This window comes from Rattus norvegicus, chromosome 1, assembly GCF_021556685.1.
Source record: "Rattus norvegicus strain SHRSP/BbbUtx chromosome 1, alternate assembly SHRSP_T2T, whole genome shotgun sequence".
NCBI classification, from domain to species: Eukaryota; Metazoa; Chordata; class Mammalia; order Rodentia; family Muridae; genus Rattus; species Rattus norvegicus.
In genome coordinates this window covers 136,711,024-136,727,376 of record NC_141534.1, presented here as the reverse complement: position 1 = coordinate 136,727,376, position 16,353 = coordinate 136,711,024, and the positions used below count along the sequence as shown (strand labels likewise).

At 42.7% G+C, this 16,353-nt stretch overlaps 1 protein-coding gene across 5 annotated transcripts in view; it reads right to left on the bottom strand.

The window, feature by feature from the left end:
- Positions 1 to 16,353, bottom strand: part of Srsf7-ps1 (serine and arginine rich splicing factor 7, pseudogene 1) — a 170,784-nt gene that overhangs the window by 87,900 nt on the left and 66,531 nt on the right. The window contains exon 2 of one of the 5 annotated variants that reach the window (XR_015647098.1): positions 4,158 to 5,083. The exons of the other annotated variants lie outside the window; for them this stretch is intronic. The gene's annotated coding sequence lies outside the window, so the exon portion shown is untranslated. Of the gene's footprint in view, positions 1 to 4,157; positions 5,084 to 16,353 lie in introns of those variants that run through there. 5 annotated transcript variants of the gene reach the window in all.

The window sequence follows — 16,353 nt, the reverse complement described above, 5'->3', positions numbered from 1 at the left end:
ATTCGCACACTGCACCAGGGACTACAGAGCTGCATTCTCCTCTGCATGCTGAGGGACAAGAGCCTACATTTCCTAAATGCAAACAGAAAATCTTTCCTTTTAGTGTACTTCCATCCAGCCTGAGAGAGAAAGGTCTCCAGGGAGCCACCACCTTCTTCGGGATCCTAGGGAAGCAATTGCAGTGCTTCTTTTGAGTCCCAACTTCCTTCTTGTCCCCTTTCCTTCCCACACAAAAGTCAAAGAGCTTTGCAATCCTGTTCCCTGCAGAAAGCATCTGACAGTTGGATACAAGAATGAAACCCGTGGAATCAGCTTCTACCCCCATCATTCCTCTTCATGGGTCATGCTGCACACAGAGCCAGAATCTCCCCTATACAAACTTGGCTTCATAATTCCACAAAGAAGACCCAAAGCAACAGATTGCTCAGCTCTCCCATTTACAGAAGGTTTTATTGTTAACATCTAACATTGTTTCTGTTTTGTTTTAATTAAGCAGAGGAAGCTTCTACAGTAGTAAGTTTCCACACAGACTTTTCAAATATACTTTAGTGCTAGTTGACCATATCCTCCTCCTCTACTCTACCTTTCCATTGACTTACTTCTTCGGTTTCTGCTTCATCTCCCTCAATTTTATAGATCCTCAATAAGTATTAAGCCTTGAGAGATTGGGGAGATGGCTCAGTGGAAAGGCGCTTGGGAACTAAGTGTGAGAATCCAAGTTGGCATCCTGAAAAACCTATCTAAAGACAGAATGTGTTAGGTTAGGTCTGTAATCTCAACACTCCTTTAGTGAGATGGGAGACAGAGATCTCTCAAAGGTCATGGGTCAATTGGGTAGGCTTATGTTGCTGCAGTAACAGAAAGACCCTGCCTCAAAGAAGGTGTAAGGAGAGGAAAAACACTCATGGTTCTCCTCTGATCTACACATACACACACACACACACACACACACACACACACACACACACACACACCAGGCAAAAGAAATAAGTAGGCAGAAAGAAAGGGAGGGAGGAAAGGAAGAGAAATAGAAACAAAGAACTCAATGGTTCATGTCTGGCCCACCCAGAAAGAAACTGTTCTGTTCCCTTCTATGATCATCTATCTCACAAGTAGGAATGTTTTTTAAAAAAATAAAAAGTCCAGTTATATTGACTTTCTTATATTTCATCTATAATGGGTCCCTTATGCCTTTTCCAGGGACTTAAGCAATCTCTTCAAAAATATAATGCCATCATTGATTACAGAGTAGCATTCTACTGAGCATGTGGATCAGGCCAAACACTGTACCACAGAACAAACAGTGCAAACTGTCAACTAGGGCCTCAGTGCTGGCCAGGTACCTGGTTGACGGGATCACTGAGCATCATCATGTCCTATCCCACTGGGTACAGAAAACTGGTGCTAATGACACCTTCCCACAAAAAAGCTCATTTGTCATAATCTCTTGTTTCTTCCCTCCCACTGAGGAATACAGAGAGGTCAGGGTGGAGCGGAAGATTGTTTTGGTGAAAGGTCATATGAATGAGCTGGATCTTAGCATCCTTAGGCAGACAGTGGGTAGTCATTGTTTCCTCTTTTGTCATGTGTCTACCCACTTAACTTGTGGGTGGCCTCTCTCTAAACACAGAAGTTCCTTTCTCCACCATCCCCACTTCTGCCTCCTTGATTGCAATAGACTCGTAAGAACTGGATGTCACTTGACAGTGGACAGATGATGTCAAACTACACTGTCACGTGGCTTTGTGGCTGGTGTATACTCAGACACCCAACACAGTGCAGGTCACTTAAGGCATAGGACAGCATGTGAGATACAGTCAAGGGGGTGACAAATAGATCCTAAAGGGTGCCAGTACCGATGACAGCATCATCTATACTCAATTATTTTCTACCAGATAGGAGGGGGCCTAAGAGGAAATAAGGGCAAGGGAACTGTGGTCAGAATATATTATATGAAAAATGATTTTCGATTAAAAATGAGTAAGTACAAGGAATATACTCTAAAATAATAGAATATGTACTATAAAGCAAGTTTTGTGGTACACGTCTATAGTCCCATCACTGCAGGAGGGAGACTGCAAGTTTGAGGCCAACCTGGGTGTCCTAGTTCACTTTCTAGTCAGCTGATAAGCACTGTAGCCAAAAGGTACTTTGAGAAAAAGAGATTGATTTCAACTTACAGTCCCTCATGAAGGGAACTCAAGGCAGGAACGCATGGCAGGAACTGAAACTGAGGCTATGGAGAACCATCTGACCTGCTCTCCAAGCTCCAAGTCTGCTGTGTTTTTCATTCCTCCCAGGTGCATGTGACCAGGATGACCCAGCCCACATTGGGATGTTCCTTCCACTACTAATCATTAGAATTTCCCCAAAGGCTTCTTGAAAGGCCAACTGATGGAGACATTTTGCCCACTGAGGTTTCCTCTTCCCAAAAGGCTTTAGTTTGTGTCAAGTCAATGAAAACCAACCAACCAACCAACAATCAAACAAACAAAACAACTTATCAGTGCAACAGGATACATAGGGAGACTCCATCTTACATATACATGCATATACATATCACACACACACATATATATCATATACATCCTATGATATATAAGCATAGTTAATATGTACTGTGTGTTATAACTGCATGTGCTATACTTTTATTAGCCTGACAGTACAGTGGCCTAGTTCAGACTAGCATGCGAAGTGATGGTTACTCTCTGATTTTACTCTGACTACAATACTGTCAGGCTAGAGCAATTTTTCCACTCTATCATAAAGTTATATAGATAGCCATTCTCACATATCTGACTCAGTATTGGAATAATGTACTTAACATTGCTTGAGACAGCTTGCTTTCCACTGTTGAGGGCATCAGCACAAAGGAGCCTTGGGAAGTGCTGAGGGAGTGGCACACTGAGTGTGGATGGCTTCCTGTCTCTCCCTTCTCATGCCTACTATGCACCAATCAGAGAAATGCCATCGTGTCCGACCCTTGCAACTGCGTAAGCGTGAGTCCTGAGCCTTGTTTTTTTTTAAGTTAAGAAAAACGAGGAGCAGAAAGCAGACCCTAAAACCTCAAGTGCTTTCCAATGACCCATAATTTGCAGACCCAAGAAATAGAATGCAGGTTGGAGCACCATCATTGACGCTAAGTACACATGCACATGCCCAGTGCCTGGTGGGTACACGATGCATGGTAGGCTCTCAAGAAATATGTGTAGAGCTGAATAACAAAAGGAAGGCTGGAGAAAACAATCCCCGAGCAAGTCTCAGGGACCCCCAGGATGTACACATAAATTTGTACCCTCTGTAGTGGGGGGTACTGGTTTCTCCTGATCACTATAGTTTCTTCTTCAAGTCAGCTCACACACTCCTCCCTTTCACTCTCTCACCAGCCCTCTGGGACATGAAGACATTATTAGTATTCAGGTCCCTTGATAGAGGACTGTCTCCAGGGTGTCCGTTCTGATCTGCGCATTGGTCCTTCTTCAGGGTCACTGTCAAACCTGCACAGACATGAGAAAGCCCCTGAGGGAAGCTTCCCATTTGTCTTCTTGGTGGGCTTTCATTTCTTTGCCAATAAGGTGATCTGCTTCACAACACATGTCGATGTATTTGACATCTGTCATAAAACCCAGGTCAGGCAGTTCTGTCTTCTGTTAAAACAAGGCATTCGACAGAGACTTCCTCTGTTGTTTGAGCTCCAGCAGAAATAATTATTGACATGTCTGCACATCTAGCCAACCCTCTTAATGGGAGCCATAAATTACTAGCCCTGGTCACTCGGACAAGGTGATACATAGAGGGCCAGGAGGAGACGCTATGGTATTAGACCTGAAAAGAAACTGTATCCGATGCATTTCTGTCTTTAACTTCTTTCTAAAGCTAGTGGCTGTGGTGGGCCACAGTTGTTCTCATAATTATGCTAAGGAGAATCTTAGAATCACCACATGGAAGGAAATTGATAGTCATTTCTGCAAGTCAGTAGCCCCTCCCTAGACTTGCAGTAGAATTGGGCCTCTTGGAAGATTCCACATCAGGGAGAGTTGTGGACACAAATTCCTTCAGAATAGGCTACAAATACGAGAAAGAAGCACATATCACTTCTTAATATTGACACCCTGAGACGTACCCATGGGAGACAGAATTCAGTTCCCTGAGGACTTGCCAGTTGGGAGATTTATCACAAGATGAGTTAACCCACCACCACATTCAAAGGTGTACAGCTCCCTTGAGGCTTGGAGGATAAAATATAGATTACAAAGTACACTTGGAAAACTTAGAGAATGCCTCTCCCTTGAGCAGAGAACACGGACATTGTAGCTTTTCCTTCTGGTTGGAAGAAGTCGGGTGACTTTTGTGGGGTTCGTGGTATAAGCATTAAGGATTCCGTTTGTTATTATTAATTGAAAGTACAGCTTCCTACATAAATTCTGATCATGGGTTCCCCATCCCATCTCCTCCTAGGTACTTCTTATCTCCCTCTCCATCTAACACAAGCCTTCTTTCTCTGGTGATAAAAATCAAACAGGCAAATTAAATAAATAAATAAGTAATAAACGGGTAAAAATAAAAGGGAAAGCACAAGTAACATACACACACAGTTACACACACACACACACATAAACACACACATATACACAGAGGTACAGACATACAAATCAAAACCTACAAAAAGACAAAATTGAAAAACATAATGTGTGTGTGTGTGTGTGTGTGTGTGTGTGTGTAAGATTATTTAAAATGTCCAAACAAAGCAATCTATAAAAATATCCTTGAGGTTCTCTACTGATGGGCACAGGACCTGCCTCTACTATACACACAGCAAGACTCCGTTTGAAAAAAAACTAATTTTTCCTATGTAAATGTTTGTGAACTGGAGATAGTTTCTTGGTTCGAGTAGGGAGCTTGTTTCCACATCTCCCTCTCAGCTCCTGGTTGGAACATTCAGGGCCCATGCATGTTGCCAGGAGTTCTGTGAGTTCGTATTTGCGTCATTTCGGTGTGTCTGGAAGGCTGCTTCCTTGGAGTCATCCATCCCCTCTGGCTCTCACAATCTTTCCACCTCCTCTTCCGCATAGCTGCTTGAGCCCTGAGGGGAGGGGTTTAATGAAGACATTTCATTTAGGACTGAGTATTGTAAAGTTTCTTAGTCTCTATACTGTCCTTCTTAGTCTCTATACTGTCCAGCTATGGGTTTATGAGTTAGTTTCCATCTACCGCATGAGGAGGCTTCACTCGTGATGGCTGAAGCCGTGGGTAAGTATTTGCACAGTTAAAATGAACCTAGGACTGGAATTGTAGATCCATGGCACGGCACTTAACCAGGAAGTGTGAGCACCTGGTTTCAAGCTCCAGATTTGCGCACACAGGCGTGCGCATGATCACGCACACGCACTGTTCCATGTACAAACATACATACATTTTCCCATCTATGCACTCACACTGTCTCATGTGTACACATGCACACACACTGTCCCCTAAATATACACACACTGTCCCATGTGTATACACACACATACACTGTCCCCTGAATACACACACACTGTCCCATGTGTATACACACACATACACTGTCCCCTGAATACACACACACTGTCTTATGTGTATGCATGCATATACACTGTCCCCTGAATACACACACACTGTCCCATGTGTATACACACACATACACTGTCCCCTAAATACACACATACACTGTCCCATGTATACATGCACACACACAGACACAGACACAGACACAGACACACACACACACACACACACACACACAGTGTACCCGTAGAGATCAGAGGACGTCTTTCTGGGGTTGGTTCTCTCCTTCTACCATGGAACTCATTTTGTCAGGGTTTCCAGAAAGCATTTCCACACACTTTGCCATTTCACTATCCCTTCTTGAACAAAGCATATTGACTAAAATAAGTATCTCACTGTGGCCAAAAGGAAGTGAGTCAGAATAGTGGTTAGGGATACTTTCTAGGTTTGAAGCCAATTCAACTTCACAATAGCCCTGGAGGCTACTTGGTGGAATGAAGGTTATAATGCACAAGAAGTCACAGTAAACCTTGGGGTGACCAGAGTAGAGCAGGAATATGCAAGGACTATTGTTAGCAAAGCCAATTGTCTTCCTAAAAAGAACGTGAAAGAACAGAGATCTGTACAGACAGGGAATGACCCCCAAATACAGAACAATGCAAAATATAAAATAATATCTCTACTCTAACATCCTTTGCAGGACTCTCGTTTTAACTCAATAATTGAATAGAAATCAGATGTTTTTGTTTGCAAATGTATAACCTGCTGGTTCCGTGTCTTGGTGAGAAATGGACTGTCTTGTTCAAACTGGAATAAATTGTTGCAAGAAACACAAGTGCTTAAGTGTTTGCTTCAGGATGTGGAAGTCATCTATCATTTGGACTTTGAACTGGAACATTCTAAAGAACTTAGCTCTTACTGTCATCCTGCTAACCTGGGAGCTGCTGTTGAAAGAGGAACATAAACACTGTCTAGATGAGAGATTAACTCTACCAGAAGCGGAGAAAAATTGCCGATTTCCCTCTGTCCAACCCACTCAACTCAAACCACCCAAACCTGTCACTGGCCTTGAAAGGAGAAGAAGCAACTAAGTTTATGTCCAATGACACTACTGATGGTTAAAGACGTTGCAATGTAAAAGTGTCACATTTCTAATTATGAGCAGATCAGAGACCAGCAATGGCAGCTGACTCAGAACACCCGATCTTGGTAGTTCGATAACATCCACTTTCAAGCCAAAAGTGGACCTTCCATCTCAAGGGTGCATCTATTTCATATGAAGCTACACTTCTTTTTTAGTGTCTGAACTAGACAGACAGGTCCACGATGCCCAAGTATCAGAGAACTCAGCGTAAGGCCTGTGGTCTATTCAGCAATTGGCTGAGGATGTGATGGTATTCTTTATAAATGACTCCAAACGGAGGCTACCAGCAGGCAATGTGGGGTGTGGAACTCATATTCTCTTTTGTGCGTAGAATTTCAACAGCTTAATTGCTGGGAATTCCAGGAAGGTTGTTCATTCCACTTCAGTGACCTTTGGATGACTGACATGGTGTAGAACTTCTCCACATCCAGCCTTTGCCTTTTTGCTTACTGTAAGAATAGGATGTACATATTCCATTCAATATCCTGGACATATAGAGGATGTATTGAGGAGGAATTACCCCACTTCCTTGGCAGATTCTAACCTGTGTATGGGGAATTGGAGAGTCTTTTGCTGTGACTGAATAGAAGGCCACGTTGTGTTTCTCTTGAAAAAATAAAATAAAATAAGGAAGAAGAAGCTCATTTCTGTTACAAGAGCTCTGTTCTGACCCTAGGGATTGCTCTGGTATTTGCTGCCCACAAGCCGAGAACAAAACAATCTCCACTCACAAGTTTCAGTGGAATTACTTCTCCGTGATTTCTGTGTAAACTGTGGCATGCCTCTTGGGCATATTCGATTTGGCTACTGTCATTTGTCTTCGTATTATTCGACATAAAAGGCCAATGACACATGTTGAGGTCTCACACTAACGAAGCCTTTCCCCTTGACTTGCTGATCCTTAAACACTTAAGACCACACACTTCCTCAGGATTGTCTTCATCTGCTTAAGCCTAAATTCTGTGCCTGTAGGTGGGGAATGACTGGATACTGTTACGCCGATAGCCGGTGATAATATTTCGACAGCCATTGTTAAGCTTCTTAAGTTTCTTCTTCACTTCAGTAGCATTTAGCATCTCGTTTTCTGAAAACCTTACCAGTGTGCCGTAGGGAAAGTCAGATGCGATACTGTGTTGGGGGAGATTATCTAGGACTAAGCTGCTGAGGGAATGTGTTGGCCTCTCTCAGCCAGCCTTTCCATAAATGCACCTCTATAAACCTCTCAGGGGTAAACTGGGTTACTTGATATTGTTTCAGAACATCTGGAAAAGAGTAACTGGGATGGGGAGGGCTGGGAAGTCTCTTTGTCCAGAGACTCCGTGCATAGAAGGAAAACATAGTTGTGACACTAAATGACTCTAAACCATCTTCTTGTTTACAAATACCCACGCTACCGATTAGTGGCTTTGGCTCCTAATGTGAGGGGTCTGGTAAGTTCATTGAGTTCAGAGAAGCAGGGGTGCTAGGTTCACAAAGGCTTTCTTTCAGCTTTTTAACTGTGTTTGGCAATCGGGAAACTACATGTAGGGTGAATGTCTCACCAAGGACAGCTCTAAAAGACTACCATATTAGAAGCAGAGAAACAGATAGCTCATGATGGCTCCTGGAGGATGGGTTGACGGGGACACCAGGAGGTGCTGCTGAAGGGCGGGACACTTCAGCTATTGGTATGTTTTGAAGACCTGAAGCCTCCCATGGCAACTGTAGTTAGTAGCAGGGTGTCTGCCTGGGCATACAATTCAGTGGTAGAGCACTTGCTTAGCATGTGAGGAACCCCAGCGATTCCATCCCCAGCGTCTCACAACCCAAAATAATCAATAGTAATACTGTGTTACATACTTGAAATTTCCTTAAGAAGTCAGATCTTCTTTTAGTGGAAAATACATTATTATTATTTTTTATATCATTATTATTTATTGTGTGCATATGATATGTATTGTGTGCATATATGTACATGTGAGCATGAGAGTACCATTGCATATATGTGGAGTGCAGAAGATCCACTGTGCTTTATAAGTTCAGTTCTCTCCTTCCACCTTTATGGCAGTTCCAGGAATCATACTCAGGTGTGGCAAGTGTTTTACTCACTGAGCTGTCTCACTGAACCAATATCATAAGTCCTAAATGTTCTCTTCTCACAGAGAAGATGAGGCAATTAAACAATAGAGTAGAAAAACTCCACTCTATGCAATATATATATATATATAATGGGCTAGGAGTGGGTTCAAGGGGGTAGAATACTGAGTTCTTGAAAGCCCCCTGCCACTGCACAGGAACAGGAAGCACCCACACATTGTGTGCCATGTTGTCTGTTGGTAGCTACTTCTACAACAACAGGCTGGCACTGCCCTTCAAAGGCAACCAGCAAGATCATTGCCATCCCCGAGCCTCTCACAAATTGGCTCCAAGCCCTTTGGAAGGCTAAGATTCAGACTTTTCAGATAAGAAAAGTTCTTCCTAAAATGGCCTAAGTTCCAGGTAGAGGAACTTCCAAAGGGCTGCAGTAGTGTGTCCCGTGGTTCTCTCTTTCCTTACAATATTGGCTAAGAACTCCATGGAGAGTGTTGCATCTCCACAAAGGGGCCACGCTAGCAAGATGAACTAGCTGGTCCTCTGTTTCATCCATGCTGTGTTCCCTTCGTGGTTAGTAGTTCCTTCAAATTCAGACAACATGCCTCCAGCGGCGAGGTATCTTGGCCATTTATCTTCCTTTCATGGTATGGTTCTCATAAAGCTGAAGTGAAGCCATTTCTTCTGCCTAGGGTAGAGTAAATGCACCCTCTTCTAAAGACTCTAGTGATTCTCCACAGAGCACGTGTCAGCCAGCACCTGCAGGCCCTGGCAGCTTCGCTTCCTTCATAGAATGCAGCATCTGTTTCAGAGAGGTGGTAGCGTCTTATGATCCAGAATGTCTCTCTGGACTGACTGGATATAGCTCACCTGAGAAGGAAGGCTGAGCCACAGAGAATGGATGGTCCCTGAGGATATTTGGTCCTCTTCAGGAGTGGACAAGGCAAAAGTCTGGGCAAAGTTCTATAGCTTTGGGAAAAGATCTCATGGCTCACATTGTACAGTGTTCTTTCTACATACACAGGTTAGGAAATGTAAAAGGGGAATCTTTGAGGGAAGGCATTCCTTTCAATAATTCACTTTATTCTGAGTAGTTGTTTTTTTTTCTTCTCTTTGTTTTTTGTTTGTTTGTTGACAATTTGACACACGGTAGATTCGCCTCAGAAGGGGAACCTTAATTGAGAAAGGCCCTACTATAGGCAAGTTTGTAGTGGCTGATGATTGACGTGGGAGGAGCCAGCCCGCTGTGACCCATGTTATCTCTGGACAGGTGGTAGTGCAAGGTATAAGAAAGCAAGCTGAGCAAGCCATGAAATGCAAGCCAGTAACCAGCACTTGCCCACCGACTCTGCTTCTGTGCTGAGTTCTAGATTCTTGCCTTGAGTTTTGGTCCTGACTTACCTTCATGGTGGACTATATAGCCTAGGAGGGAAATAAACCCTTTCCTCCCTAGGTTGGTTTTGGTCATGGTGTTTATCATGGCAACAGAAAAAATCTAGGAAGTACTTCTTTATTCTGTATTTATTAAGGACAAGCTGATACCCTACACCAGGAACTGAGCATAGCATGTCGCTGTGTGTGTAATGGAGGCAGATGCTCAGGGACGGATGCATGGAGGGTATTAGCAGGCCTGGGAGGAGTCTCTCAAGTGGGAGAGTGAGGAAGACAGAACAGAGGCTAATATTTGGGAATATTCAGAGATAATGCCTTATGGGAAGTGACATTTAAGTTGAGGCCTTGAGAAAGAGAGTAGAAGGATTAAAGAGTTGTTTGGGTTTTGGCTTGGTTTGGTTTGACTTGGTTGGTTTTTAGCAATAGATAGAGGTTTAAGGGCCCTGAGGTAGATGGATGACACTTGGCCCACAGAAGGAATGAGACGAAGTCAGGCAGAGGGAGATCGGCTAATCTGGAACTGGTAACACCTGCACGGAGGCCCAGCCTCTGGGCAATCGTTGTATTGAACAGCTGCAGGAAGGTAGGATGTTGATTTCTAGTTTTAAAAGGAAAGGATTGACAGCTGGTGAAGAGACTTCCTGCCATTAACTTGGGGACAGCCATTCAGTACTCAACATGCACTGAGTGGACAGGTGTGACTTATGGTCTATAGTCTTTCTAATATCACTTCAAGGTAGTAATTTACGTTTGTATATTCATGTTGTGCTGTCTAGTGTAGAGTTATCTGAAAGGAGGGAACCTTAATTGAAATAAAAAAATATATACCACTAATAAGATCTGGCTGTAAGGCATTTTCTTAATTAGTCATTGATTGGGGGTGGGGAGAGGTGGCTCAGCCCACTCTGGGTGATGCCATCCCTGGGCTGGTGGCTTTAGGTTCTATAAGAAAGCAGGCTGATCAAGCCATGGGAGGCAAGCCAGTAAGCAGCACTTCCCCATGGCGTCTGCATCAGCTCCTGCCTCCAGGTTCCTGCCCTGCTTCAGTCTCTGCCCTAACTTCCTCTGATGATCAACAATATGGAAGAAGTATCAATCAAATAAAACCTTCCCTCCGCAACTTGCTCTTTGGTCATCATTTGCTTTTGGTTCCAACAGCAACCCTAAGAGACATGTACAAAGTGTGTGACAGGGAGGAGAGACGGAGAGAGAAACAGAGCAAAGGTGTATGTCAGGCCTGGAGCTTCTGTGGCTTCCCCTGTCTTCACCTCTGACCTCCCATAGAAGCGTTGGTATTAGATACACTCACACCAGGAATGCAGTCTCACACGGGTACGCTGATCCAATGAGGGTCCTCACACTTAAGCTTCTAGGGCTCTGACCCACCGAGCCACCTCTCTAACCCCAAAGGAAATACTTTTACCCCCACTTTTTGCCATTAAAAAAACCTGTGGCTTAGAGGGAGCAAGGATAACACCTACACAGCTGCCTGTGAGGCCACATCTGAACCCAGGCCAGCCTCAAGCTCTTTTCTCATGGGTCATGACATCTGCCCACTCACGGACCCAATTACGCGTATGATGCACATGTAACATTTTGCTCTTTCTAGCTCCTTGTCCTCTGAAGAGACTTTTCAATGTATTGACTGACAATGTTAAGGTGATATCAAGAACATTTAAATCCTTAGAAAATTGAATATAGCCTAACATGTTCACCTTGCCTGTTAGAAATTTTTGGAGGAAAGCTCTAAGTTAATGCTGTCCAGCCACTGATCACATGAGGTCTGAAATTATGCTGACATGGGTTCAAAACTCATCTTATCCAGTTACTGGGTAACATAGACTATGGTTGTGAGTGTGAAGACTTGGTTTTGTCCCCTGTAAAATGAGCATATTAATATGGATTTCTGTGGGTTGTTGGGACAATAGCTACACGAAGGAAGTTCTAAGTTCCAGGGGAAAGTTGCATACAAAAGCCTTGACTAAATCATTATCCCCATGAGAGCAGAACACAGATTTTTATCTATGTAATGCAAGCCCCTCTCCAAAAAAGGTGAATAAAACATATAGGCTGAGGCCGGGGGAGGTAGCTCAGCAGATAAAATGGCTGCCACACAAGCATGAGGACCCGAGCTCAAACCACCAACACCCGTATTAAAGGTGGGCACAGTGGCATGCATCTGTAATCCCGGGCTAGAGATGAAGTAGAGGGAGTGGGGGGACAAGCCGGTGTGTGGAGCTTACTGGCCATTCAGTGTCCCTAAAATGACTTAGAGGTCAGGGAGAGACCATGTCTCAAATATAAGGTAAAGAACCATAGAGAAAGATCCTGGAACATCAATGTCTAACCTTCATATACATGTGCACAGGGAAGTACACTTACCCCTCAACACACATGCGTACACACATATACACACACATAGAGGGGGTGATGTGAAAGTTTTGTCAAGATTCTACCCCAGTGCCAGCCATAGCCATGCTTAAGGCTTTTTGTCTTCAAATTGACAATACAATTTATTAAAGGAAGTGGACAGTCCTCTGCACATTGCTTGGCCACTAATCAAGGTTGTGGTTGCAATAATACAACAACACCTTCATTTAGAATTATAAAAGATTGTTTTTAAATCATCTGGATAAACCCTTGTATTTCATAGGTGATAGTCCCGTGAGATCACGGACTTTCACAATGTTTTAGAACTACTCAAACCTACTTACGAAGGTAGGATGAAGCTCAGGTAATCTGCCACATCCCAAATATCCCAGATGTTTAAGCTACACCTGATCTTTCATCATATCAATGTCTAAATGGCATTCCACCCTGCTTGCCCAGCCCCATCAGAGTGCCTTTCTCATTCCCCACTCAGCTCCCAGACTTAGTACAACCATTAAGCATTTACCATGTGCTCAATAAAATGAGCTTGGAATCTATGAATTGCACGGAAATTAATCAGTTCACACAATGCCAAGAGATAAACATCCCGTGATTACGTGTAGGTCTTGAAATGAATGGTAAGGCTCTCATCACTATGACTCTTAAAGATAAAGGTTTTATATATACATATATATGTATGTGTATGTGTATGTGTGTGTGTGTGTGTGTGTGTATATATATATATATACATATATATATATATATACATATATATATATATTGACCTGACACCCAAAGATATAAGGTAGAACTTTTCCAGGTAGTCAGAGTTCTTGGAGCTGGCCCTGTCTTGAGACAGTGTCCCACTGAACCTGGTCTACAATGAGTCAGATAGGCAGCACTCAGGTAAAATGGTCCGGCAATTCAAGGGGTAATCGAGGATGCGAAGTTGAGACTATCACAACTCGGTGACCACCTTTGATTATAAGATGGATGTCTACCGTGTACAGTTACCACTCCTGCTACTGGTCACTCACCATTGTCCTAGGTGTCATCTGATATACCTCTGATCCCAAAAGGAAGTGCAAGCAGTGATAAACAATACTCTGGTCTCCATGAAGAGGCTTGTGTCAACTGTCGCTGACCTGACCCACACACTTACATGTATCATCTGCTGGAAACCTTATTTTTGCCTGGCTTGTAGGGTATCACCTTTTCTAAGAATGATCCTTCCCACCCCCAACTCTAGTATGAAGGAAATTGATAGGACAAAAGGTGGATGGGCAGAGGGAATGGTAAATGGCTCACATAATCTGAGAATTCAGAATCCATCAAAAAATTACTATAAGAACTTTCCAGTTCACCTCAGCATATGGTTACTAATAACATGTCTACAATATAAATATATGTCATTATGAACATGTGTTTGTTTCTTGAGATCCTGAGCCCCATCTGTCAAAGAAGTTAAAATCTAGTCCACATGTTGAAACACAGTGAACCCAAAACACGTAGATAGATGGTAGATTGATTGCTAGACAGATAAATAATACATACATACATATATACACATACAACATATACATATATATTATATATATACATATAAATACATCACATAAACACACATACATCATAGATACAGTTCCTCTGTAATTAAACATGCCTAGAAGAGAGTTAAGTATGGTTAATATTAAGCTACTTAATACACAATTTGGGGGGTTGATTTTGATTACCCTCAGACCATTTTACCAAAATCGTTATGTAAATTTTTACCTCTTTAAAAGAGAGGACTAAAGTCTTTATATACAGAATTCTTTTATGTAAAGTTCTATCCATACAGGATCACAGGAGAACATGAGTCAGGACAATATTCCAATTTCATATTTTCCTCCCACTGCCTGGGTAGGACCTGAATTCAGTAACCCCAAGATCAAAAGCTGCACTAATACACGGCTTATATCTATAACTCACGGAGAGGATGTGGGTTTGTGAAAAGTTAAGGTTTTCCTCCCTCTCAAAAACCAGGCAAATATTTGGTATTTTGCCAAGACTGCTTAAAGCAGGTTAGATCTACATGTGACTTTGTTGTAAGTATAAAGGGGGGAAAAGAATCTCTGAAATGTATAACCAAAAGTTTCTTTCTTACTGTAGAGTTTGAGGCAAAGAACAAGTTTTTTTTCTGACTCTCAGACATACTACAGCTTGAATGTTACGGGAACATCAAATATGGTTATTGTCACTGGAGCTCAAAATTTCACTCTATTCCACTTGAACACTGATTTGGAGTTCATAAAAATAGCAACAGTAAGATCGCCAAAGACATCCTATAACCTTAACACAAAGTAAATATGAACACAGAACAGAAATGTAACCTTTTCAAAGTTCCCTGCGTGCAAATACCATGCAGAAGCCACTGACTACTGAATGCTCCCAAGCTTCTTCAATATCTGAACCTCCCTCTAGAGAACGGCGTGGAGGCTGGGTTTGATCCTCCACAGATCTCTGAGCCTTCTCCTTCAGGGACGGTTTCTGAATGTCCAGCTATCATTTCTAGGTAGTCAGTTTCCCAAGAATGCCACCAAGTTATAACCACAAAATTTACGAAAGAAACTTCTTAGGAAATGAAGGGATCTGTTCATCTCTTGAGACTCATCAACACTATGGTTAAGCCCATTATCCAAAGCCATCCATTGAAGGGAATCGTACTGGCCAGGGGTTGGCATTCAATCAGAGAGCACTTGCCTTACATTCTTGAGGTCCTATGTTCAATCATCAATCCTTGGTATGACAAAAATTAAAAAATAAAATGTAGTTTCAAGTGTATTTGTGTGACAATGTGCTAAGACAACATCCCCCATCCTTCTATCCTATCCAAGGCATTTATTTGTATGATGAGTTTATGTAATGCTTCTAGAATTTTGCACTGAAAGTTTATGGACAAGTACGTGAGAGCAAGGAGCTAGAAGAGGATTTTGCAGATTTATTGTGGTGCTCCAGAAAGAAAGAAACCTCAGGATGAGTTTTTAAGATGGGTCAGGTATTGCAATGCACTGTGAAAGTAGGCTCTGGATGATGCTGTATATAGGCTCGAATATTGAAAGGTTCACAGAGACCTTCCTGATAGAGTCTGTCACCAAACTCACAGCAATTCAGTCTCACCCACAACAGACGACAGATGACCACACCCAGCGGAGGCCAGGAGGATGATGGGAGAGACAGAAGCATAAGCAGAATGGGCAACTAGAAGGTAGATCTGTGGGATGAAAAGTATTACCCAGGGATACTTAGTGTTTTGAATATGGTAATACTTCTCATTGCGCAACATCTGCTGAATCTAAATTTAAAGTTTGAGCTTCACTCTGGAAAACTGCTCTGAAGTCAAGAATGTTCAGGGAGAGGTTGGGTATGTAGACTAGTCAGTGGAAGGTTTCCCCACCATGCCCAAGGCCCTAGATCAGATCCCTGGCATCACATAAAACAAGATATGGTGATATAGGCCTATAATTCCAACACCTCAAGGGTGGAGGCCAAAAGATCAAAGTCATCTGTGCTTATAATAGTAACTTCGAGACTATCCTACAATACAAGAGACCCTATCTTCAAACAGAAAGAAAACACTAACAAGCGTAGGAGGGTAGCCTGCCCTGAGGCTCCTTTCTCTAGAACTGACCGGTTATCAACACTTCCATGTGTCAACAAATGATGAGTATTCTAATACACCTTCTAGTGGTACCTAAGTCGCACAGGACACTTCCTAGACTCTAGCAAAAGTTAACTCCTTATCCTACGTTTACTTAAAAACTGTGTGACATTTATATCAAGGAGGCAGGGCACATATGTCATGTTGTACA